This window comes from Macaca thibetana, chromosome 16, assembly GCF_024542745.1.
Source record: "Macaca thibetana thibetana isolate TM-01 chromosome 16, ASM2454274v1, whole genome shotgun sequence".
NCBI classification, from domain to species: Eukaryota; Metazoa; Chordata; class Mammalia; order Primates; family Cercopithecidae; genus Macaca; species Macaca thibetana.
Genome location: NC_065593.1, coordinates 72,920,342 through 72,947,714, shown reverse-complemented (window position 1 = coordinate 72,947,714; position 27,373 = coordinate 72,920,342). Strand labels below are relative to the sequence as shown.

The window sequence follows — 27,373 nt, the reverse complement described above, 5'->3', positions numbered from 1 at the left end:
GTTTGAAGTTGAAATGGACACCCACAGAAGGAGCACTCATCAGAAAATGATTCCTAAAGCTGACAGAGGGTCTTCTTCGCTTTGACATAGAAAGACTACTTCGGGGTGAATGAGAGTCCTTGAGCAGGCCGAGCAAAGGCTTGATTGGGATTTAATCCGTCTCTGAAAGTTAGTTATTTTGGACGTGTGAGATCCAGTCACAAGTCAAGTAGCTCCCAGCAGCCAAGAATCAGACTCCAGACACTAGCATTGCGCACGCTCTCCTGGAAGAAAGAGAAGCAGCAGGAAGAGTGTCTGCTGCTGGCCTGTGTCCCGAGAACCCCCTGCTGCAGTGAGAGCAAAGCTTTTCATTTTATTTCTTTTATATAATTTTGTTCTATTAATTTTATTTTTTTTAAAGACAGAGTTTCGGCCGGGCGCGGTGGCTCACACTTTGGGAGGCCGAGGCGGGCAGATCACGAGGTCAGGAGATCGAGACCATCCTGGCTAACATGGTGAAACCCCCATCTCTACTAAAACAAAAAATTAATCAGATGTGGTGGCGGGTGCCTGTAGTCCCAGCTACTCGGGAGGCTGAGGCAGGAGAATGGTGTGAACCCGGGAGGCGGAGCTTGCAGTGAGCTGAGATAGTGCCACTGCACTCCAGCCTGAGCAACAGAGCAGGACTCTGCCTTAAAAAAAAAAAAAAAAAAAACAAAGACAGAGTTTCGCTCTGTCGTCCAGGCTGGAGTGCAGTGGCAATCATAGCTTCCTGCAGTCTCAATCTTCTGGGCTCAAGTGATCCTTCCACCTCAGCGTCTTGAGTAACTGGGACTACGAGCATGTGCCACCATGCCTGCTAATTTTAGAAAATTCTTTGTAGGGACAGGGGTCTCAATGTATTGTCCAGGCTGGTCTCAATTTCCTGGGCTCAGGCAGTCCTCCTGCCTTGGCCTCCCAAAGTGCTAGAATTACAGGCCTGAGCCACTGTGCCTGGCGCTGAAGTGAAGCTTTTTCAAACGTGCCACGTAGAGTCTTCCTCACAGCATTGCTATGGCGGCTGCTACGTTAGACCACACACAAAGGACATCACGCCTGATGCACTGACTGCTCTGCACCAACCCCCCCGAGCACTTCTGACTTGCCACATTTCATGCATGAGGAGAAGTTCAGTGACTTGCCCAAGGTCACACAGCTGGTAAGAGCAAAGATGGGATTTGGATCCGAGACGTTCTGACAGGAGCACATACATTCTTTCTACCTGTTGCATTGTCTCCAGAGATACGGGAGAAAAAGCAGGTAAAACTGAGCGCTCAGTTCGGGCCATGTTTTCTTGGCCGCTCACTCATCTCAACGGGAATCAGGGACCTGAATCATCAGAGATGCAGTGAGTGACGCTGAATTGCATTCAGGCTGTTAACCCCAGGGAGATCCCTTAGAAACCAAGGGTGATCCAGCCACACGTAAGCCCCTCCCCAGCACATGGGCATTGATCTGTTGGCATGTTTAGGGTGCCCCCTGAGTGCTGGGTGCTGTTCCATGCCTGGGGGTGCTGGGCCAGAAAGAGGAGCCCAGAGGAGAGCTGATCTGTTGGCATGTTCAGGGTGCCCCCTGAGTGCTGGGTGCTGTCCATGCCTGGGGGTGCTGGGCCAGAAAGAGGAGCCCAGAGGAGAGCTGGGAGGAGGGCCTTGGGGCTGGAGGCAGCTGGAAATCAGTGACTGCAGCCCAGGAGGGCAGTGGATTTCAAGAGGTGGAGAGGGCAGTATTCTCGGCAGTAACAGATGGTGCCTCCAACACCGCTGAAATTTCCGGGGAAGAAGCTTGCAGACATGGTTGCCTGCCCTGCAGCCAGCTGCCTGTTAGCAGATGGATATACTCCTGGGAGGACTGGGGGCTGCATGGGTCCAGAGAGCTGGAGAGCCATCCTGGGGTCACAGCTTTTGTGTTCCCGCCCTACAGGAATGCCAGCTCAGTGATGCCTGGGACAGCAGCCAGATTCCTGCATTTTTATGTAAAATACACCTAATTGTTCCAAGTTGGCCCTAACATATGTTTTTTAACATGTGTATACAGGTGAAATTCAGCCAATGGGCTATCACCTGTGACCTCTCTTCCTGAGGTCAAGAGTCTTATTAATATTTGGGGGGAGCATATTAAAGATGGGAGGTAAAAAGACCAAGGGATGTCCAGAGAGGGGAAGCACTAGACAGTGGTCTCATTCTTGGACCCCAAGGAAGGCAACTGTTCATGAATTCAGGGTGGCCAGGGACCGAGAGGTCCAGCAGACAGGGATGGGTTGGGCAGAAGATCTAGCCACAGGGAGCCAATGATCCCTGAGAGAGCAGTGTCGGTAACGACGCTGGGATGGGGTGAGTGTGAGCATCGGCAGAGGACCCTCCTTTGAGGACATCTATGGTAAATGGAAGGAAGGCTGACCATGGTAAGGACACCCTTCCCCCTCAGCTTCAGGAGGAAGGTGAAGGGCACACAGGAGACCTCATGGTGGCAGGAAAACTGAAATCCCCTCCCTGGCCGGTCTGCATCTTCAGAGGGTGACATCAGGAAGGGCTGCTGCAGCCCTGCAGGTGGGAGATGGTTTGGAAGGAGGTCCACAGGGAGCATGATGAGACAGCAGAGACCCCAGAGCCGGGAAAGCCTGGGGCGGGGTGCACATCGACGATAACTCCCAGGCAAGGCTCAGCAGGCCTGGTAGGGGGAGAAAAGGGAGTGCTCAGGACTGGGGGCTGTCCAGGGGAGGCAGCTGAGCCTCCTAGAAGTGACCCTCAAGGTACTGGGAACGAGTGAGTGGGGCAGGAAGGGAGTCAAGGATTTGTCAGAGCACAATTGAGGGGCCAGGGTCCCAAAGAGCGTAGAGAGTATGACAGTAAGAACTGGGGGGTGGGGGAGGAATCAATGGGAGAAAGCGGGGGCAGGCCCTGTGCACAGGGCTCTGAATTAGGTATCCTGGAGAAGCCGAAGCCTTCACAGGCACCCCAAGACCCTTTAGCACCTGGGCCCCCCATTCCCTCCCTGACCTCCCGCTGCTGTCCACACCTCCGGATCTCTCTAGACCCGTTGCACTAGCTCCCTTTCCTCTCTCCAACTTGCCAGACACCTCCATCCTCAGGTCAGTTCCTCTTCTCGTTCCCTCCACCCAGCATGACCCACCCCAGGCATTACCTTGGGGAGGCCCCCTGCCCTGGTGACCCTGTTTAAACCTGCAAACCTCCAGTCCCATCCAGCACTGCTGACCTCTGTCCCTGCTGTTTTTCCATGGCACTCGTCTCCCTTGGAGGGACAAAGATGTACTCCTGGATTGATTTTTCAGTCTGTCTCACCAAGCTCCACCAAAGGCAGAATTTCATCTGGTGTTGGCTGCTGTGCCCCCACCCCAGGGTCTGGAGCAGTGCCTGACACTCAGTGTGTACTTGGCATGGGTGCCTGCACACAGCACTCCTAGATGTGGCCACCTAGGAATCTGCAGTGGAGACACCGCAAGAGGACAGAGATGAAGGCTTGGAGACTGAGAGGGGTGGGACTCTTTAGCCAGGTGATTGGAAGGGTGACTTCCAAGGCTGTCACAGGTGTAGGGCTGATGATATGTGACACAGTGCAGAGAAGGGCCACACCACCTCATGTCATCGGCTGAAGACAGCCAGCAGGTTGGGGGACCTGAGTGTCTGAAGGTCGATGGGACATCAGTCCAGGTCCCTGAGACAGCCCCAGCTGCCCCTAGAGACTTCACCTGGCCTGTGGGGAAAGGGCTGTAGAGAGGGATAGAAAATAAGAGTAAAGGTTCAAAGAGAAAATAACTCGTGTTATACACGCAGCCAGGCAGTCAGGCAATAAATTAGGACTCGCCACCAAGAAGAAAGGGGGAGAATGAGGTATAGGGAGATAAAAGCCAATCAGTGCCAGCAATGGCTCCTCTGAGATCAGCTGCTCCTGAACCATGGGCCCCCACACCAGCCCAGCCCAGCACAGACAGGGACAAAGAAAAGCACCTGATGAAAGAAAGAGAATGATAAACCAAAGGGCGGCTAGCTTTCTATCAAAGGCCAGTTTCCCTCTATGGAGGGTCATGGTCCAGTGACTCCAGCGTTGCAAGAGAAGATGAAGCCGCCGCTTTTCCTCAAAGAAATATTTAAAGAGCCAAAGCCAGGCTTTCCTTTGGGGTCTTCTTTAAGTTGTGCAATTCTCAGATCTTTCCTAGGAATTATGTTGGTTTTATTATCTCATATATTGTATTGTCTGCCTGCAGCTCTTTTACGGTCTCATCATTCTCCCGGCCTTGGAGTTTAATCAGTTTAGCCTCTTCTCTGGAGCACTGGGCACTTTCTGTGATACTGTGGTCTATGAAACAAATGTGGCCCATTCCTTTCTTTTGAGCCTCCCCCCACTTCCAGTCCTTCCTCCAGAAATAACCAGCTCCTGGTGGCTTCGCTGCCCTTGGCGAATGCCTGCTACATCCCAGACCAGGGCTGAGCGCCTTGTGTATTTTGTTTAATCCTAAGTCAATTCTAATTCCTAGATGGTGAAACTGAGGCACAGAGATTTGTTAATTTTCCCCACCTCCCCAGTTCAAGGCAGACGTGGCTTTGAACACAGGACTCAGCAACTTTTCCCTGCGGTGACTGTTACCCTGGGAGGAAGGGCCTGCAGACATCAGCTCCGATGCTACCCAGACAACATGTCACTCCACATGTGCCAGTGAGCTGCTCTCACAGGCCCGTTACCGGCTTTCAGAGCCCAGATAATGCTCTGTTAGATTTTTACTCCTGGTATTTGGCGGCATGCATTAATTAGCCCTTTATTTAGGGATTTGCTCAAATCCTGTAAAAGTGGGTCAGAGATTTCTGTGCTTTATTTCACCTCTTTCTTTGTAACATTGCCCAGGCGATGGCAGGATGGAGGTGGGTATCATGAGAGATTACTAACATTTGTTCATTTCTTGCTATGCACCATGCACTTAACGCCTGTCATCACATTTAATTCTTACAATAGCCCTCTAAGGTAAGTGGTATTATTCATGCTTTACAAACACTGTAAAGGAGACTTGGAGAGGAGAAGGGACCTGCCCAGGGCTCACAGATGGCACGTGGCAGGGGCGGAATGCTGGCCTGCCAGCCTCAGAGCACAGACTGGCACCCTGATGCCATCCACAGCCAGTTGTCACGTCAGTGTATCACTTATTGCCCTGTCTCCAAATCATATCTGTAGAGATCCACTAGACTTTGAGACTTCTTGGTTCTGGAAAATCTTTTAATCCAGCTAATAAAGCTCTTACAGACACAAAAGTTACTCCTAACTCACACTTTATTCCTGTACCGCACAAGCAGTTATTTTGTTCTGATGCACAATTAACATTTTGCATAGCTTCTCTGCTGACCCCAGAGGAGGCCTGAGACGAGCAGGGTCCTATAGGTGGGTGCTGAGCTGGGACTCCTGCCCAGCTTTTCCCCAGCACCTGCTACCCCCCTGCCACCCTCGGAGGGAGAGACCAGGGACAAGGCTGCTGCTTCCTTCCTCCCAGGAAGCATGGCTGGGGGGGCCTCAGGAAACTTACAATCATGGCGGAAGGCGAAGGGGAAGCAGGCACATCTTCCATAGCCGGAGCAAGAGCAAGAGAGAGCAGGGGGGTGCTACACACTTTCAAACAACCAGATCTCATGAGAGCTCTGCCACGAGAATAGCACTAGGCGGATGATGCTAAACCATTCATGAGAAACTGCTCCCATGAGCCAGTCACCTCCCACCAGGCCCCACCTCCAGCACTGGGGATTACATTTCAAAATGAAATGTGGGTGGGGACACAGATCCAAACTGTATTATAAACTCTGGCTACAGTACTGCTATTTTAAGAACTTGGGGTGCCATCTGTATAATAGGGTATAATCATAGCATCTTCCTCAAAGCCCAACTTTGAGGGCTCGGTGAGTCTGGCCGTAATGACTTAGCCTGCCTTGGAGGGAGCATCCAGAAAGCCTTGTCCATTATTTGGCAGTTGTTTCAATTATCTATTGATGTGTAATCGCCCCAGAACATAATAGCTTCAAACAATAATCACGTTGTGCTGGACGTGGTGGCTCACACCTGTAATCCCAGCACTTTGGGAGGCCGGGGGTGGGAGGATCACTTGAGGCCAGGAGTTCGAGACCAGCCTGGCCAACATGGTGAAACCCCGTCTCTACTAAAAATACAAAAACTTAGCTGGGTGTGGTGGCAGGCACCTGTAGTCCCAGCTACTCAGGAGGTTGAGGCAGGAGAGTCTCTTGAACCTGGGAGGTGGGGGCTGTGGTGAGCTGAGATCATGCCGGTGTTCTCCAGCCTGGGCAACAGCAAGGCTCTGTCACCAAATCAATAAAGTTAATGCTGTCATTATTGGAGTTGGGGCCTCCATCAGGACCCGGCAGGTGGACTCCTTGCTGCTGTAGGTAGGGACATCCCTATCGTGGCTCTGCTGGGGCTGGAGGGCCCAAGGTACCTTCCAGCTGTTGGTCAAGGCCACGTGGTTTCTCCTCTACCTGGTCCTTCTTTCCATGCAGCCATTTGTCAGTAAACTTCTTGACATGGTGCTGGTTACTGAAAGGGCAAAAACAGAAGCCACAGGCTGCTGAAGTCTACACCTGGAACTGAACTGTGTTACTTCCAGCACATTCTGCAGGTCAAAGGCAGTGAAGACCAGGCAAGAGGGCCCCTGCTCTGTGTTTTAGAGCAGAGATGAGCAAACTTTCTCTGCCAGGGACTAGATAGAAAATAGGCTTTTCCTAAATCTAAATTTTAGATTTCTGCCAAGAGGCAAAATTGAGCAACTGTTCTTGCCAAAATCATTTTACATTTCAAAATGTAAAAAGCATGCTTAGCTCACAGGCTGTGCAAAGACTGGATTTGGCCTGCAGGCTACAGTTTGTTAAGCCCTGCCTTGGTGGGCTCTCCTGTCTCCGCCAGTTCCCAGCCTGGGCTCTCCTTATAGGGTTAGAGTCTACAGGCCAGTGCCCATTCAGGGCCTGCTCTCCGACCCCTTTTAGACAACAATCTGGGTTCTCAGAGCTTGCGATTCCCTTCCAGGGCCTGTTCCCAAGATCCATCCTTCCTGTGAACACCACCCTGCTGGCGTATGCACTCGTGTGGCCAGTGCAGGAGTCAGTGGGCAGCTGTTTGCAGGGGGCTGTGGGACTCAGTTAGACTTGCAGGTTGGGGTACTATGATGGAGAGGGCCTGGGAAGAGCAGTCGGGTGGGCCATGTCAGTAGTACATTCTTAGGCCTCCACATACTGGAGTGGAATCTCGGGGGTCCATGAATTCTTAAGTTAAACTTGGCCTTCCAGGTTGCTGGGACATGTAAAGGACTGAATTGCATCCCCCTGCCCCCGCCCCACAAATCCGTGTGCTGAAGCCCTAACCTCCAGTGTGACTGTTCTGTAGAGATAAAGCATTGAAGAAGATAATTAGGGGAGAATGAACTCATCAAGGCAGGGCTCTGATCCGATCGGAGTAGTGTTCTTATGGGGAGAGGAGGAGGCCACAGGAGTGTGCATACGGAATAAAAGCCACGTCAGGACACAGCGAGAAGGAGGCAGCCTGCACGGCACCAAGAGAGGCCTCACCAGAGGCCCACCTGCCGGCACCTTCATCCTGGACTTCCAGCCTCCAGACCTAAGAGAAATTTCTGTTGTTTAAGCCACCCAGTCTGTGGTGTTTTATAAGGGCAGCTCAAGCCAACCAACACAGGAAGGTACTTGTGTCGAGGGGTAGGAGAGAGCGTACTGTATTTAACAGTCTGTTAGCTTGATTTGTAATACTCATATTTAGATAAAGGCTATGTGAGTCTTAGTTATTCTTGTCCTGGATCCCACACCCCACATGTTAGAGATGGCCTCATCCTAGGTCAATAGGGAGTTGTGGGTTAGGGCCAAGTAGATTATGTGGTAAAGCGAGATGTATTTTATATATTCCTATCTTTTTTCATATATATATTCATATATGTATGTGTATGTATTCATACAATCAACATCATTGTCACTCTTATCAGGCAGAACAGGAAGGAGGAATAAAGGCTCCAGAGAGCAGGGGCACTATCGCAGATGTCTTTGTCCCATTCACAGCTCCACCTTACACAAGAGTGGGCACCATGCGCGACAGGAAAGCAAGAGCTATGATGAATCCTGGCCCCATCTGCCACCTCCCCACTGCGTGTGACTCTGGTCACCGCACTTGAGCTTGCTGTGCCTCAGCTTCTCCAGTGGTGAAGGAGGGTATGACCTAGCACAGCGCTGGATTAAAGACTGTGCTCATGGGTGGCTCTGATTCACATTTGATTTATAGTCAATATTACATTCTTAGTGCAGCTCACCATTAAGGAGGTTCCTGAAAACCTCGGGGGAAAAGAGAGGATCTAAAGAGGTGTTTGATTTCTTTGATGTGACGAGAAATTACAGAAGTTGGCTGGGCATGGCACTGGAGAGGTCGGGTGGGCCAAGTCGATTAGATGATGTGGGGTGGGCCATGTCAATATTACATTCTTAGGCCTCCACATACTGGAGGGGAATCTCAGGGTTCCATGAATTCTTAAGTCAAACTTGCCCTTCCAGGTCCTTGGGAAATGGTAAGGGCGGAATTGCACCTATCAGCTCAGGGCACCACCTTGATGAGTTCATTCTGCCCCAGTTACCTCCTTCAAGGCCTAAGCTCTACAGAACAGCCACACTGGGGGGTTAGGGCTTCAGCACATGGGTTGGGCGGCGGGGGATGCAATTCCAAGGTCGGGTGACCCAACTCAATTAGATGACGCTTTTCGAGATCCAGTCGGTCCACAGTCACCTTCCCGATTTCTGCCGGGATCAGTTAGCCTTACAGAAGAGCTAAAAAGAGATTCATCCCAAATGAGAGCGTCCTTGGAAGCATTCCATGAAGACTTGAAACGGTGCTGCCTCCTCTCACCTGACCCAGTATTGTCAGTGCCTCCTCTGAGGATCACAGAAAGTCACACCCCACACCCCCCAGTGCACATTCCAGACTTGGAGAAGCGCCGCATGGGTGACGGTGTGGGGAGCGCCTTTCTGCCAGATCAAAAGCCCAGCACCGTATTCAGAGTTTTATTTATGGCTCCTTCAGAAGGTTAGTCCAGTCACGCCTCCTTCATAACCGCCCCATCACACATGATTCAGGTGTCCTGGGGCCGCTTCACGCTCCTGGCTTCCTGACCCAAAGCCCAGGAGACTGCTGAACCCCACTGCCTGACATTATTTGCCGGCGAGACACCACTGGTGAAGTGTTCGCCTTTTCTTATGGCTGATTTTATTGAAGATTGTTCTTTTAGTCAAACACCTTTACAGTTCTTTCTGTTTGCGGAGCACCCGGGGCTGTCTCGCCCAGCCTTGAATTGTTTCCAGGTACCTTGCAAGCCAGTGTTGTACAATTCTTTTCTGCACAGAAAAAGGACAGACTTCTGGTTTCCAGTCCAGCATGTTAGGAGCTTAGAAGTCGTCATTCCACCCTAATGAGTGAAAAGCTGGACTGGAAGATCAGCAATTCTTCCTAGAGCCATTGGTGCCTCCCACGTGGCAGACCTGGGTTCGTTTCACGGCCAGTGCACCAGCATTGGTGGTTCAGTGGTAGAAGTCTCGCCTCCCGAGAGCCATTGGAAAAATGAGGTCACAGGGCAAACCACCAACCCCAAAATTAGACAGACAGGCAGATACAGAAAATTACAACTTAGCAGAACAGAAACCTCCCGGGATACCTGTGCTGGGATGCAAAAACCTGATCTGTAATTGGCAAATTGCTGGAGGCTAAGTGTGGATAAGTCTGAGAATCAGTCACGGGGGCTCCATCCTTTTTTGAGTTTTCCTTCAGGAAGTTCTGCCAGGTCCTCACGGTGAATGCTGGAGAAAAATCGCCTCATGCTTCTGGCAGGGAGAGGAGAAAAGTAATAACCATTGTGAAATATGCCAGAGCATCCCGTTCTTCTTAACAAGGGCTTCCCTCAGGAGACGCTAATGTGAGCTTAAGCTCCTGGGGTTTTATCAGAACCTAACCTACCAAGGAGAAGGGACATACCCGATTCCAATCCCCTCCACCCATCCTCTCCCACGTAAGAGGAGGAGAAGGGAGACCAAGAAGCACTTGTGAAGGTCACAATCCACAGGCACGGGCTCCCCACAAGACAGAGACCTCATCGTTGGACCGTAGCACACTTCCCCTCTCCACACCTCACGACCACATCACTAAAGGCTCATGTACTACAGTTCCTTTCACCCAGTGTGCCATGTCCAGCCCTCAAGAAAACAATTACAGCACACTAAATGGCAAAAAAAAAAAAACAGTTTGAAGAGATGAAGCAAGCATCAGATGCAGACTCAGATGTGGCAAGGATGTTAGAATAATAACCAGGAGTTTTGTTTGTGTGTGTGTGTGTTTGTTTTTGTTTTGTTTTGTTTTGTTTTGTTTTTTGGAGATGGAGTCTCGCTCTGTCATCCAGGCTGGAGTCCAGTAGCATGATCTCAGCTCACTGCAATCTCCGCCTCCTGGATTCAAGCGAGTCTCCTGCCTCAGCCTCCCAAGTAGTTGGGATTACAGGCATGAGCCACCGTGCCTGGCCATAACCAGGAATTTTTTTAAACTATGATTAATTTGCTAAGGGCTTTAGTGGAAAAAAGTAGACAGCATGCAAGAACAGATGGGCAGTGTAAGCAGAGAGAAATTGTAAGGAAGAAAAGATGCTAGAGATCAGAAATACTGGAGCAGAAATAAAGAATGCCTTTGATGGGCTTATTTGTAGACTGGACACAGCTGAGTCCGGGGTCCCTGAGCCTGAGAATATGACAATAAAAACTTCCAAAATGGCAAACAAAGACTGAAAAAAAAAATGGAACAGACTATCCAAGAACTGTAGGACAACTACAAAAGATATGTGCCCTGGGAACACCAGAAGGAGACGTAAGAGAGAAAGAAACAAGGAATGTTTGAAGCAGTCAGGACAGAGAATGTCTCCTGAATTACTGTCGGACACCAAATCACAGAGCCAGGAAGCTCAGATGACACAAAATAGGACAAATGCTCAAACAAAACAAAAAACTAGACATATCTTATTCAAATGCAAAAATCAAAGAATTTTAAGGGAAGCCCAGAGTGGGGAAAATAACACGTTACCTAAAGAAGGGCAAAGACAGTAGAGTGAAATATTTAAAGTTTTTAGAGAGAAAATAAAAAATGAACCTAGAATTGTGTATCCTGCAAAATTGTCCTTCAAAAGTGAAGGAGAAATAAAGACTTTCTCAGACAAAAACAAAGGAAATGTGTTGCCAGTAGACCAGCCTGGCAAGAAATGTTAAAAGAAGTTTTTTTGTTTTGTTTTGTTTTTGAGACGGAGTCTCGCTCAGTCGCCCAGGCTGGAGTGCAGTGGCACCGTCTCGGCTCACTGCAAGCTCCGCCTCCCACGTTCACGCCGTTCTCCTGTCTCAGCTCCCCAAGTAGCTGGGACTACAGGCACCGCCACCAGGCCCGGCTAATTTTTTTTGTATTTTTAGTAGAGACGGGATTTCACCATGTTAGCCAGGATGGTCTCGATCTCCTGACCTCGTGATCCACCCGCCTTGGCCTCCCAAAGTGCTGGGATTACAGGCGTGAGCCACCGCGCCCGGCCAGAAGAAGTTCTTTAGAGAGAAGGAAACTGACATAGGTCAGAAACTTGGATCTCCATGGAGAAAGGAAGGCAGGCTTTGCAGATGCTGCTGCCACCCATAGCCCCCTGCCCCAGCCATGGTCAGCGCCACTGTGTTCTTCAACAGGAGGCCACATCTCTTTCAAGCTGTTTGCAGACGACATTCCAAAGACAGCAGAAAACTTTTGTGCTCTGAGTACTGGAGAGAAATGATTTGGTTATAAGGGCTCTTTGCTTTCACAGAATCATGCCAGGGTTTGTGTGTCAGAGTGGTTACTTCACACACCATCACATTTCCAAGAAAATTTACTGGTGTCAGGAAAGAAATTTGATCTACAGGAAGAAATTTGATGGTGAGCGCTTCATCCTGAAGCATACAGGTCCTGGCATCTTGTCCATGGCAAATGTTAGACCCAGTACAAATGGTTCCCAGTTTCTCATCTGTACTGCCAAGGCTGAGGGGTTGAATGGCAGAGTGGCATGCATGTGGTCTTTGGCAAAGTGAAGAGAATATCGTGGAAACCACGGAGCACTTTGGGTCCAAGAATGCCAAGACCAGCAAGAAACTCATCATTGCTGACGGTGGACACTCTAATAAATCTGACTCATGTTCTATCTTAACCACCAGACATTCCTTCCGTAGCTCAGGAGAGCACCCCTCCACTCCATTTGCTCGCAGTAGCCTCTCATCTTTGTGCTCTTGCTGCAGTTCTTTGGGTTCCATGTTTTCCTTATTCCCTTCCATGCCTGGTTGGATTCCAGAGTTAAGTTTATGATTATGAAATAAAAACTAACAAGGAAGAGCATCAGAGAAGGAATAAGTGAAAGTAAAATACTTTTATTTTTAGTATTCTTGATCTAACGAGTTTTTTCAAAATAATATCAACATATTCTAGTGTGCGTGCATATCCTATGTATAAGTGAAATGAACAAGAGCAGTGATAGAAGGGACAAGAGGGAAAAATTAGGATTATTTTGTTGTTATAAGCTACTTTCACTATGCATGAAGTGTTACAGTGTTATCTGAAAGTAGACTTGGTTTAGTTGTAAATATATATTGCATATTCTAGGGCAACCACTAAGAAAAGGAAAAAAGGAAGTAACTGATATGAACAATGGAATCATATAAAATGCTCAGCTAAACCCACAAGAGGCAGAAAAAGAGTGGGTGACAAAAAAAAAAAAATGGACAAGGGCCACAAATAGAAAACAATAACAAATATGGTATCGATTAATCCAGTTATATCACAAATCGCTTTCAAAGTCATTGGTCTAAATGCAGCAATTAAAAGATTGCCAGACTAGATCAAAAAACAAGACTTTATACAAGAAATCCACTTTAAGTATAAAGACACATGTATTTTAAAAGTAAGTGGGTATAAAAGATATATCATGCTAATACTAATCAAAGAAATTAGGAATCACTATATGAACTGCAGATAGAGCAGACCTCAGAGCAAGGAAAGTTATCATGGAAAGGCATTACATAATGATAAAGGGGTCAAGTCTCCAAGAAAACATAGCAGTTGTTAATGTGTGCACCTAACAGCAGAGCATTGAAATACACGTGGCCAAACATGATAGAACTGCAGGTAGAAATAGATGAATCCACTATTTTATTTGGAGACTTCAGTGCCCCACTATCAGAAATAGACATATCCTGCAAGGAGAGAATCAGTAGGGACAGAGTTGAACTCAGTAATAATGTCCTATAGACTCTACTTCATCCAACAACAGCAGAATGAACATACATTCTTCACAAGCTCACACAGAACATTCACCAGTATAGACCACGTTCTGTGCCATAAAACACACCTTAACAAACTGAAAATAATAGAAACCATGCAGTGTCTTCTCTCAGACCACAATAGACCTAAACTAAAAATCAGTAACAGAAAGATAGCTAGAAAATTCCAAAATACTTGAAGAACCCTTCTAAATAACGTGGGTCAAAGAAGAAATCTAAAAAGAAATTTTAAAATACTGTTAAATAAATGAAAACATAGATATGACTTATCAAATGTTGTATGGTGCAATTAAAGCAGGGCAGGACTTAGGAAATTTATAGTATTGAATGCATGTGTTAGAAAAGAAGAAAGATCTAAAATCAATCACCTAAGTTTCCATCTTAGGAAACTAGAGAAAGAAGAGCAAATTAAATCCACAGTCAGCAAAAGAAAAGAAGAACTAGAGCAGAAACCAATGAAATAGAAAATTAAATAAAAAAAAAAAGAAACAGGGAAAATCAACAAACCCAAAAGGAAGTTATTTGAAAACATCAATAAAATCGATAAGCCTCAAGTCAAATTAAGAAAAAGAGAGAGCACAAGTTACTAATAACCTGAAATGAAAGAGAGGGCATCACTACAGATCCCGTGGATGTTAAAGGATGATAAACTAACACCAGCATAGAAAACTACAGACTAATACCTCTCATGAACGTAGATGCAAAAATCCTCAACAAAATATTAGCAAGTTGAATCCAACATGTATACTAGGAACTAACTGCTGTTTGAGGCCGGTGTAAACAATTGCAAACACTGCTTTCATTTGATCCTCTTCTGGCCTTTTGTGGGAGGGGTACTTAGGCTGTTCTGTTGTTGGCTTCCCATTCTTACAGGGAGGTAAGAAAAGGTGGCTACTATAAATAGATTTTAAAGCACTTTCATTGGTGTAATCACCATTAGATCATTTTCTGTTTTCTCCAATTCTACACAGAGCCACAATTTTTGTCTAAATAGAAAATACACAGGCTGGGCACAGTGGCTTACGCCTGTAATCCCAACACTTTGGGAGGCCGAGGTGGGTGGATCACGAGGTCAAATTGAGACTATCCTGGCCAACAAGGTGAAATGCAGTCTCTACTGAAAATACAAAACTAGTTGGATGTGGTGGCATGTGCCTGTAATCCCAGCTACTCAGGAGGCTGAGGCAGGAGAATCACTTGAACTCAGGAAGCGGAAGTTGCAGTGAGCCAAGATCACACACTGCACTCCAGCCTGGGCGACAGAATGAGACTCCGTCTCAAAAAAAAAAAAAAAAAAAAAAAAAAGAAATAACATAGTTTGGACTCTAGACTCTTTGTTTTTAATCTTGTGGTAATTTTCTTTATTTTTCTTTTTATTTATTTGGTGGTGGTGGTTGTTGTTGAGATGGAGTCTCACTCTGTTGCCCAGGCTGAAGTGCAGTGGCACGATCTTGGCTCACTGCAACCTCCACCTCCCAGGTTCAAGCAATTCTCATGCCTCAGCCTCCCGAGCAGCTGGGATTACAGGCACTTGCCACCACACCCAGCTAATTTTTGTATTTTTGTAGAGATGGGGTTGGCCAGGCTGGTCTTGAGCTCCTGACCTCAAGTAATCTGGCCACCTCAGCCTTGCAAAGTGCTGGGATTACAAATGTTAGCCACTGTGCCTGGCCAGTTTTCTTTATTTTTATATTAATGCGCTTTGTCCAAGGATTTCAAATATTACAATAATTTCCCATGTGATATAGTAAGATCCTTGATCTTGGATGTCACATCTTAGTGTATTTGTCTGCCTTCCCAGTTAGTTTGGTAATCTGTGATACCTAGCAGAGTGTCCAACCCATAGAAATGTACAGTCAGTCATACTCAGTGCGAATGAGCAAAGGAGAGGACTAAGGAGGGTGTTCTGATACCATGAGAAAACAGAGAAGCCTGGAGTTTTACTGCTTCAGTAAAAATCAATTTAATCGCCTGAGGGGAGATTTTTAAAAATCTGTTTGATTCTCTTCTGTACCTGATTCACTTCTGATTTACTATGTCTGATACACGGTAAATTAATATTTGCTGAAAGAATGAATGGAAGGTTTATTGTCGCTTAAGAATTTCCAGGTGCCAACAGTCATTTTAGAGTGTTGAACATATATTTTTAGTGTTAGCTGTCATATCAAAATGTTTCCTCTGTCCCCCTCTGAACCAAGTTCAGTTTATTTCCTTGAATAACTTTCACCCACCAGTTTATTTCTAATAGGCCAGTTCTTATTTCTAGTGTTAGGCAGTATGAAGTTTATGTGTATTCAACTCACCTGCAGTAAGCACATTTTTAATACACATAATGCCATTTAATCCCCACCACCTACTTGTCAGGTGGATGCTGAAATCCCAAGATCACAGCTGAGGACATCAGAGAGGCCAACCAACTTAGCCAAAGTCACACAGCTCCTGCCCTCCAGCAGTTGGGTTCAGAGCTCTCTCACCCCATTCTGCTTCCCGCTTGTATTCTGAGCTTGGCTGTGCCATCGGAAAGGAGTTTGATTAGGAAGTATCTCGATTGAGAGTTGGGGGTGTTTCACGTCTCCCCTGCTGCGGGGCTTTCTGTTTATGACACGCTGGTCTCTGTTCCGATGCTTTAGAAAGAGGACACGGTCAGAAGACCTGAGGCGTCTCTCTTCCTGGCCTTGCTGCTAACCAGCCCCATGACCTCAGCAAGCTGCTATGCCAGTTCGAGCCTCAGGATCCTCTTCAGAACCCTGAAAACACCTTATTTATTTGCTTATTTATTTATTTACTTATTTATTTATTTTAGACGGAGTCTCACTCTGTTACCCAAGCCAGAGTGCAGTGCGTCACGTCTCACTGCACCCTCCACCTCCTGGGTTCAAGCAATTCTCCTGCCTCCGCCTCCCAGGTAGCTGGGATCACAGGCATCCGCCACCACGTCCAGCTGATTTTTGTATTTTTAGTAGAGACAGAGTTTCACCACGTTGGCCAGGCTGGTCTCGAACTCCTGACCTCAAGTGATCCTATCGCCTTGGCCTCCCAAAGTGCTGGGATTGCAGGCGTGAGCCACTGCGCCCGGCTTGAAAACACTTTTCTAAATCACCCCTCCAGACTCAGCAATCCAGCAATTCTAACAGCCCTTTTGATTTTACACTTTAGAGGTAGGTGGTGTCTATGGAGTGGTCTTGGATTAGATCCACTAGTTCTCCAGCACAACCTTGTGTCTGCCCCGTGCCTGAGGTTCTGGTGCTGGGTACAGAGGTGGATGGCCCAGCCCCAGTCAGGGAGAAGTCTGGGTTGAGTAGGGGCAGACAGTCTCAGTAGACATGACAAAGGCTCCAGGAGTTGTGGGCCCCGCAGGAGCAAGTAGAGGAGACAGTTACCAAACTGAAGATCCAAACTGTCAGATCAGAATACCCAGAAAACCTTCAGGCCTGTCCTCTTTCCAAATGGTGCTGTTTGGACGCGCCAGACCATGCTTCGACCATGTTACATGTAAAGAGTGCCTCTGGTGTCCTGTGTTCTATCCTTGGCAATGGATGATGTTTTTCAAAACAACTATAATTTTTTCATCAAAATGTTTTTGTTTTTTGAAAAAAAGGAAAGGATATTCTTTGTTTCCCTGACACAGTAAAAGGACTTGAGCGTGTTTTATGCATAAAGGCCACCGTTACTTTGTAATGACAGCTTGGGAAGAGGCTTTTGTGGCCAGGCCTTTTATTTAAGATTGGGCTCTAGGGGTTGGTGTGTACGTACAACACAAAAATGAAGAGTAGAATCCCAGTTCAAGTGCAGCCAAGAATGGGAGAGTGAATCTCCATACACATACTTTATAGGTCCATGGGGTCCTTCAAGAAAAAGCCTTCAGAGCCAAGAGCTCCCGAGTGAAGGAGGCATCTTGGCTGTTTTGATCCTGTTAAGCATTTGGGCCACTTTTCAGCAGGAGTCGTGTAAACTGGGCAAGTACCCACCATAGCTGTCTGGGGAACCGCCCTGGATCAAGGCCTTCAGTGTAGAAAAAGGGTCAGAAGTATGGATGCCAAAGCCGATGACTAGGGTTCTAATCCAAGCGTTGCTGCTTGCGAGCTGTGTAATGTTGGGCAAGCTACTCTGCCTCTCTCTACCTTATTTCCTCATCTTTGCAATGGGCCTTGTGAGGATTAGGTGAGCTTCAGAGCTAAAGAGCCTGGCTCTCGGCACATGCCTACAGTGGTGATGTTGGTTACAGCTACGGTTAATATTGCCAGTAGCTTCTAAAACCTTCCTGTACCGTCCTCAGGCTCTCCCAGGCTGGAGCTTTCAGAGGTTAGAAAGCTCCTGGAGTCCCACCCTCTCTGGGAGGCATCTGAGTGTGAAGCCCTGGTAGAGAGTGGAAGGCTGGGTGGCCTTGGAGCGACATCCTTGCAGCTGCTGCAGGCCCTTGACCTGATACAAGACAAGAAGCTACCCCCTGGTCCCTTTCATGCCTTGGTCCTGTGCCCGGGCTGGAAGAAAGCTCATTCATATCTCATTTTTACAAGACAGGCAGCCATTTGTAACATCCTGACATTCCCCCAAGCAGTTGGCTCTTGGAAGTATAATAATAATGATCTTAATGACAAGTAGCAGTAAAATTGAATGACAGTGGCCCTGTTGGAGGTCTGTCTTTGAAGCCACAGCTCAACCTCCCATGTGCAGCTGTAGCCCTTCTTGCCAACTCTGCCTTTCCTTTTGTGAGTTTCTCCATTATGGGAAACCAGATTGCCATCTCAGCCCCTTGCCTGGGGCTTCAGGGTATCAGGCAGCCCCAGGCTTGGCTGCAAGCCCGCATTGGCCCACAAGCGCCAGAGACACCTGCTCCTTTCCCCATAGGGGACAGACAAGAGAGTCTCCTCATCCATTCCGTAGTCTCTGAGCCTGGTCCTCAGCCCAAAGCTGGCTCCCTAGACCAATGAGAGCCAGAGAACCAGAATGGGCCATAGGAGCCAGTAGAATTCAGAGGGTCTCAGCCAGCACTGTCCAACAGAAGTAAAATACAAGCCGAAACTGCGTTTAGCAGCCAAGTTTTTAACAAGTCGGAAAGAAAGCAGATGAAGTTAATTTATTAATGAATAAAAACATTTAATGAAGGCTAGGCACAGTGGCTCACACCTGTAATCCCAACACTTTGGGAGGCCGAGGCAGGCACATCACCTGAGATCAGGAGTTCAAGACCATCCTGGCCAACATGGTGAAACCCCATCTCTACAAAAATATTAAAAATTAGCCAGGCATTATGATGGGTGCCTGTAATCTCAGCTACTTGGGAGACTGAGGTGGGAGAATCACTCGAACCTGGGAGGCGGAGGTTGCAGTGAGCCGAGATCATGTCACTACACTCCAGCCTGGGCGAACAGAGCAAGACTGTGTCTTTAAAAAAAAAAAAAAAGTAATGAGCTATTTTGCACTTTTTATACTAAGTCTTCAAAATATGATGTGGATTTTACAGCTGCAGCGCATCTCCATTTGGACTAGCCACATTTCATCTGCTCAGAAGCCACAGGTGGCCAGTGGCTACTGTATTGGATAGTGGCTGTAGACAGCTGAATAGGGACGGTATAGCCAACATCCTAAGTCATGTGTATCTGAATGTTTATCTTCCAGTGAGGCTCTCTAACACTGTTTTCCCTTTTACAGTGAGGCTTTGGTTAACTGGGGTGCTTATTAACTGCAGCTGCTCATTGAGGAAAGATATGCTTTAGTCCAAAAATGAATTTGCCGTGGTGAGGTTGTGCCCTGTACCTGTAGCTTCAATCTTCAGGACCTCCCGTGTTATCTGGTACACATGCCACAGGCGACACATTTCTCTGGAAAGAAATGCTCTGGCTAGATTCTAAATCCCATCCTATTATTACAATTGAAGGCACTGCAGTGTTCAGAGTGACTTTTAATCTTGGCCCAGTGGCTGAGCAGGCGGGCTGTATGCGGCTGATGAGGATGAGTGCTGTTGCAAGAAAAACGAGCCTTGGCACTTGGCATTCTGCTTTTGGTAAGCCTTGGAGGAAGGAGAGCGTGTTACCAGAAGGAGTCATGGGAATTTAATGCCATGGAAATAGAAAATGAAGAGCCAGCTGGGAGCCAACTTGTTGTAGAACTTAAGGCAAAACCGATCAGGTGGCCATGGCCTTTAGGATTCATGAATCCTTCTGACCGGAAACGGGGCTCCCGCACCCTTGCCTATTGATGGCTCTCCAAATTCGGACATCAGTTTCCATCCCCCAAGCAGAGAGATGTGGTTGGCAACACTGCTCAGGTATTTGTAGAATATAGGACAGGAAGCAAAGTATAACCTGATTTGTTCAGCCCTCACTCACCCTTTACCTGATACACACAGCAACACTGGTGCTTCAGCCCTGCCTCTGTTAAAAACAAACTTACTTTGGGAGTCCAAGGCGGGTGGATCACCTGAGGTCAGGAGTTCAAGACCAGCCTGGGCAACATGGCAAAAGCCTGTCTCTACTAAAAATACAAAAATTAGCTGGGTTGGGTGGTGGGCGCCTGTAATTCCAGCTACTCGGGAGGCTGAGGGAGGAGAATTGCTTGAACCTGGGAGGTTCAAGTGCAGAGGTTGCAGTGAGCCGAGATTGCACCACTGCACTCCAGCCTGGGCAACAAGAGCGAAACTCCATCTGAAAAAAAAAAGAAACACCAAGTAACATAACATACACAGATGGTGGGGACTGGCTTTAACAAAGTTAAACATAGTTTAACATAGTTACAAGAGCAAACTTTATTCAAGTGCTTTTGAAATATAGTTACTTAAAATAATTGATGCTTTCCACTAAATCTCTTTAATCCTCAGGGCCCTTTGATTAATATTTCATTAATCCCAGTATCAATGTATTTGAAAATACATTGAAAAGATAAAATTGTATCTTTAAAAGAAATGTGTCAGTATTCAGTTCCACATATTAATTGCTTGGCTTTGAGCAAGTCTCTAAACTTCCAGAGCCTGTTTTCTCCCTATAAAATGAGAATACAGTAAGACCTCACTTAACATTGTGGATAGGTTCTTGGAAACTGTGACTTCAAGTGAAATGATGTATAACAAAACTAGGTTTTTCTCCCTCATCAGCATTATAAGGAAATGACGTTATTTGAGGACCTGCTACATGTTGTTTTACTTAAAATCAGTTTCCAAGAACTTACTGCTGGTACAGAGTGAAGACGGACTGTAATAACAACTCTGCTTCATCAGATTATACAAGATGTGTGTAGTGGGTACAGCCTGCAGTAGGTGCCCAGAAAGTGGACTTTCACTCATCCAAAGAGAATTTCTATTGCCCTGCTACTTGGCCAGGACAGGATTTGTAGAAAAGCTGAGATTGTGTGATTCGCTTACATGAAGGAAGTTTTTAGAATGGACAACTCTTGCTGCCACAACAATCCCTGAAATCTCAGTGGCTTAACACAACCAGTATTTCCTTACTGCTCGCACACAGTCTGATGCAAATCAGGCAAAAACTCTCCTCATCTTGCAGCTGAGTCATCTGGAACACGTGTTCCCTAGAATCACAGTGGCAGAAGGCAAGTGGGCTTTTCATTGCCTCAACCCAAAAGGGCAACAGCACTTCCTCTCACTGTCCATTGGCCAGAACTAGTCACGTGGCTCCAAAGCAGAGGAAACTGAAACGTAGGGGAGCACATGGGCTGTTTGGGGAATACTATCTGATGCTGAGGGTTTGTGCCTTTGATTCTAATTTATTCTCTGATATGGCAATATGATAGCCTATTAAGACTCTTCCCACTGACTTGTTTTGTTTTTGAGATGGAGTCTCACTCTGTTGCCCCGTCTAGAGTACAGTGGTACGATCTCAGCTCACTGTAAACTCTGCCTCCCATTCTCCTGCCTCACCCTCCTGAGTAGCTGGGATTATAGTCATGTGCCACTGGACACAGCTAATTTTTGTATTTTTAGTAGAGACAGAGTTTCACCATGTTGGCCACGCTGGTCCCAAACTCCTGACCTCAAGTGATCCACCCGCCTTGGCCTCCCAAAATGCTGGGATTACGAGCGTGAACCACCATGCCCAGCCATTTCTTTTTCTTTTTCTTTTTGGTAGAGATTAGGGTCTTGCTATGTGGTCCAAGCTGGTCTCCAATTCCTGGCCTCAGGTCATCCTCTTGCCTCAGCCTCCCGAGGTGCTGGGATTACAGGCATGAGCCACTACACCTGTCCCCTATTCATTTTTAAGTTTGCTTTCTGGGGTGGGTTTATCTTTACCATTAACCTAGGTTTTACACCACTGGAATTGAAGTGAAATTATCCCCCCACTGCAATTAGTCCATTTTCACACTGCTATAAAGAACTACTGAGACTGAGTAATTTCTGAAGAAAAGAGGCTTAACAAGAAGCATGTCTAGGAGGTCTCAGGAAACTTACAATCATGGCGGAAGGCAGAGGGGAAGCAAGCATGTCTTACCATGGCAGAGCAGGGGAGAGAGAGAACAAGGGGGGAAGCACCATACACTTTTAAACCATCAGATCTTGTGAGAACTCACTATCATGGAGAACAGCAAGGGGAAATCCACCCCCATGATCCAGTCACCTCCCTCCAGGCCCTTCCCCGACATGTGGGGATTGCAATTCGAGATGAGATTTGGGCGGGGACAAGATATGGTTTATGGATAGAAACTGCCACTATTCTCAAGGAAATGTTTTTGTTAGTTTGAAATGAGAATCCAGTGTATACATCAGCTCTTGATCTTTTAGACTGAGGGACTGTGGAAGGGACAACTCATTTCAGTTAAAATAGGCGTTTCCAGGCCGGGCATGGTGGCTCATACCTGTAATCCAACACGCCTATGCAACAAAGCAAAATCCTGTCTCTCCAAAAAAATTGTTAAGAAATTAGCTGGGTATGGTGGCGCATGCCTGTTGTCCCAGCTATTTAGGAGTCTGGGTGAAAGGATTGCTTGAGCCCAGGAGTTGAGGCTGCACTGAGCTATGATCATGCCACTGCCTTCCAGCCTGGGCAACAGAGCAAGACACTGTCTCAAAAAAAAAAAAAAGCATTTCCAAATAGCCAGTATGAATCAGATCTTAATTTTCCTGTGTTTAATACTTTGCTTTGGATTGAACTGTTAGAGAAGGACGTCAGTAGCTAGCCACTGAGTTCCAAATATGTTATTTTTTTCCTATGCATTTCTCCTTTAGCATTCTACCTCCCCGCTCCCAACCAGGACCATCTTGAGAACAGTGTGACCTGCTGCACAACTTTTTCTCCCTTGCGAATTTTGTTTGGGGAAAGCCACATTTCCCACCTAGCATCACAGAGTGTGTTTTTCTTTAATTTTATAATTTGCAGCTCTACAAAGACTCCGTTGATAGGGACAAGGTGTGTGAAACAATAATTATGTTTGTGGAACCTTGTCACATTTTCTTAGAATATTATTTTAGAAAGGTCCGGGCATGGTGGCTTATGCCTGTAATCCCAGCACTTTGGGAGGCTGAGGCAGGTGGATCATGAGGTCAGGAGATCGAGACCATCCTGGCTAACATGGTGAAACCCCATCTCTATTAAAAATACAAAAAATTAGCCAGGCATGACAGCGGGCACCTGTAATCCCAGCTAATCGGGAGGCTGAGGCAGGAGAATCGCTTGATCCCAGAAGGCAGAGGTTGCAGTGAGCCGAGATCACGCCACTGCACTCCAGCCTGGGTGATAGAGCGAGATTCTGTCTCAAAAAAAAAACCAAAAAACAAATAAACAAACAAAAAACCAGAATATTATTTTAGAGAACAGCCCTAAGCCAAGACATTGGGTCTTATGATCCTTTTCAAAGAAAATCGTTGGGCTCGTTAATCCTTTGATTCAAGTTCTTTTTTAAAATGATATTTTCCAGTTTGACTAATTGAAGATTTCCCACTAAGATAAATGGAAGAGACTTATCATTTGATCAAAATTATAGCAGCGCTTGATGTTTGCATACCACCCTACAGTTTTCAAACAAAATCCATTTACATTCACTCATTTAATTATCCCCCTGGTTTTTCTGGATAAGCAGAGTTTCCCATGGGTGGAATGCTTCCATTCGTGGGAGTACTTTATATTTCCTCTCAGATTTATACATTTCTAGTTGGCACAGCTTCTGCCATTCAGATGCAGGAAATAGAGAATGCCACCAGAGAAACAGATGGAAAGACCAGAAACAGATCCAAGTATGTGTAAGTTCATTTGTTCATTCATGCATCCATTCACTTATCTATATATTCATTATTCATTAAACAAATAGTTATTAAATGTACTATGGCAGTGTCTCCCATAGTAGGTAATAGGATAGGATGTTTAAATGTAGAATGCTGGAGTAGGAAAGCTTCCATGTAAACATTTGTTCAGACACTTACTAATTTTAAGTTTTTCACAATTTTTTAATCTAGGCAATTGGGAAATTATATAGTCAATCTGTGTTTTTGTGGTATAGCAGTGCTCTGTTTTCTGTTCTAACTTCAAAAAACAAATGGAAACAGAATTGCCCAGTGATTACAATGGCACCAGCCTAGATCAGCCAGCATTTAGCTGACTCCCAGATGTGTGAGCACCCAGCCAAGATCAGCAACGCCCCCCGACTGGCCCTATTAAGACTTAAAGGTAGTCCTAAAATTAACATAGCAGCTTCTTTCTGATCCAGATAGAAGTACGTGTTTAAATGTTTCTAGCTCTATGGTAATGTCTGCCATGGCAGCAGTAGCAATGGGAGCGGCTGTGTTGAGGCAAGAGTGAGGGTTCCAACTTTCCTGCTGATCTGGGAAGTATTGGATGTGGAGGGTTGCAATGTGAGAGAAAAAGCAGCAGGTAGACCTAGGTCTCTTGGTGAAGTCAATGAGTTTGAGTAGTTCCTTGCCAAAGACTGGGCTGGCTTACATGAAGATGCACATGTCTGGGAAGATAACTAGGATAATGCTTAAGGCCAGAAGTTTGAGAATTCAGAAAACGGGCACTTGTTTACTGGTGGGAGTAAACGTGCTACTATTTTGAATAACCTGGCAATGTGTCTTTTTTTTTTTTTTTTTTTTTTTTTTTTTTGAGACAGCGTCTTGCTCTGTCACCCAGGCTGGAGTGCAGTGGGGGTGATCTTGGCTCACTGCAACCTCTGCCTCATGTGTTCAAGCAACTCTCCTGCCTCAGCCTCCCATGTAGCTGGGATTACAGGCATGCACCACCATGCCCGGCTAACTTTTTTGTATTTTTAGTAGAAACGGGTTGTCACCATGTTGGCCAGGCTGGCCTCAAACTCCTGACCTCAAGTAATCCACCCACCTCGGCTTCCCAAAGTGCTGGAATTACAGGCATGAGCCACTGTGCCTGGACAGCAATGCGTATTTAAAAGTTGTACTTTTGAGTTAGAAGCATTTATTTTGACCCAGCAATTCTACTGACAGGAATTTATCCTGCGGAAATAGTTGAAGGTCTTGCCAAGATACTCATGATATATTATTAAATAAACAAACTGACCACAGAATAGCGGGTGCACATAATTCAGTTTTTAATGCATATGCATACATATATCACACCTAGAAAAAATATGGAAAGGTTTTATATGAACATAACATTATTAATATTTCTGAATAGTGAGATCATAAACAATTTTACTTCCTTATTTCTTTTTTTGAGACGAAGTCTCGCTCTGTCGCCCAGACTGGAGTACAGTGGTGAGCAATCTCGGCTCACTGCAACCTCCGCCTCCTGGGCTCAAGCAATTCTCCTGCCTCAGCCTCCCAAGCAGCTGGGACTACAGGCACACATCACTACGCCCAGCTAATTTTTGTATTTTTAGTAGAGACGGGGTTTTACCATGTTGGCCAGGATGGTCTCCATGTCTTGACCTCATGATCCACCTGCCTCGGTCTCCCAAAGTGCTGGGAGTACAGGCATAAGCCACCATGCCTGGCCACTTCCTTATTTCTTTGGCTTTTCATTTTCTTTCTAATTGTTTTTTAATGAGCATGCATGGCTTGTGGAATTTTTTTTAAAAGCACAAAAAGATTATTTTTAACAGAAATGTTTTACCTGGCAATGGAAAATATAGTGACATTGGTATCAGGGAGATAAATTCAGTCCAGTCCTTTTGGGAGAGCAATTTACCATTGTACCAAAGGTTATAAAAATATGCAACTCCTTTGATGCAAAATTTTTTCTGGAACTGGAATGAGATGTATCATCTCCAAGCAATAGACTGGAGATTCATTTGTTGGGGTTTTTTATGTTTGTATTTTCCAAGTTTTCAGAAAAGAATGTGCAGAAGAGAACAAAGGTTGTAAAAGAAATTAGAGACTCCTTGTAGGTTCCTATGTTTATATCATTTTCTTGTCAAGGAAATGAGCTACAAAGGTGCCAGATCTAATCTTGTTTACCCTCGTTGCTGCCCACACTTAGGCAAACTGTTGGTTCTCGTGTTTCTCATTCTGCATGCAGAAATATTAGTAATACATTAAAGAAATGAAAGTGGGCAGACATGCAGAAAGTTTTATGTCCCAGGACATTTAATTAGACATTCTGGACCATTAAAAAAAAACCCAGAACATGTCAAAGTAAAAGTTGTAAGCGACATGGCAGAATGGTTGTGCTGAGTACCTGTTAAGTGTGTCTTGACCTTGAACCCTGGCACGTGATCCATGGGTCTGGGAATTGTGTGCAGCAGGTACACAGCCTACCTGAGAGGTAATGGAGCCAGTGTTTTAATAAGCCCTGCCATACTTAGAAATTCAAATCCATGTTACTGCCTTCCACGAAGGGAGGTTATAGAATTATTCTAGTACTTCTGATAGCCACAAAGGTAGAAGGAAGTGTAGAATGAGCCCCCTGTAGACTCATCACTCAATTTCAACAGCTGCCAGCATTTGCCAACTCATTTCATCTGTTTTTCTCCCACCTCATTTATTAAAGTGTTTTTTTAATTTATTATGTCAGTTCACCCATAAATACTTTATCTCTTATTTATTTCACCGATAAATATACTCATTTCTAACTGATAAGCACACTTTAAAAATGTTTTAATATTATTATCACTTTTTAAGAGACAGGGTCTTGCTATGTTGCTCAGGCTAGCCTTAAACTCCTAGGCTCAAATGATCCTCCTGCCTCAGCCTCCCAAGTAGCTGGGACTCCAGACTCACACCACCACACCCAGTTAGAAAACATGTTTTCTAACTAGTCAACATACCATTATGCCACCTAACAAAATGAATGGTAAACCCCCAGTATCATCTGACATCCAGATTGTATCTTAATTTTCCCAGTTGTTTCCAATTTTCTTTGTTGCAGTTGGCTCCAGATATTATATTTGCTTACTACATTTTATGCCTTTTTATAAATGTTTTACAAACTTCTGTCATTCAACAAACTGAATGTATATCATTGCACTTCTCTGTGCAACACAAGAAAATTACAACGTTTCCTTATCATCATCCTTACTATTATACTCTTAGTAAGGCCTTGTTGCATAGTTTAATCATCTTATGTGTCAGACTCAGAATGACCTCTGGCTTCTTTTTTTTTTTTTTTTTTTTTTTTTTTTTAAATAGAGACAGGATCTTACTATGTTGCCCAATCTGGTTTCAAACTCCTGGATTCAAGCAATCTTCCTGCCTCAGCCTCCCAAAGTGCTGGGATTAGAGGTGTGAGCTACTGCACCCAGCCTCTAACTTTTTCTCAACATTAAATCCACCTCAGTGTCCACATACTTTCTGCCAGTGAGGATAATTAAAACTACCTTCAGACAGTGCTGTGGCATCTTCAGGTGGATTCAGAACAAGATTCCCCAAACCAGCCATGGGCAGTGAATTTCGGGGTAATAGTTCTCGGTGTGTCTGGTTTGGAGGATCCTCTTCCCTTGTTGTAACATCAAAGACAGATCTTGGCACCTCATCTGCATGAACTGAGTGTATAAATGCCTACCTGCTTGACTTACCTGTTCTGACAGAGGCTACTGGACTTACCACTGATGTAATTGATGTGTTTGTTTTCACA

General features: G+C 45.9%; 1 protein-coding gene and 1 pseudogene across 2 annotated transcripts in view; both read left to right on the top strand.

Moving 5' to 3' along the window:
• The window catches only part of PRKCA (protein kinase C alpha), a 516,290-nt gene that overhangs the window by 453,195 nt on the left and 35,722 nt on the right, over window positions 1-27,373 (top strand). The gene's annotated exons all lie outside the window — the stretch shown is intronic.
• LOC126938370 (26S proteasome complex subunit SEM1-like) lies at window positions 10,445-27,342 on the top strand (annotated as a pseudogene).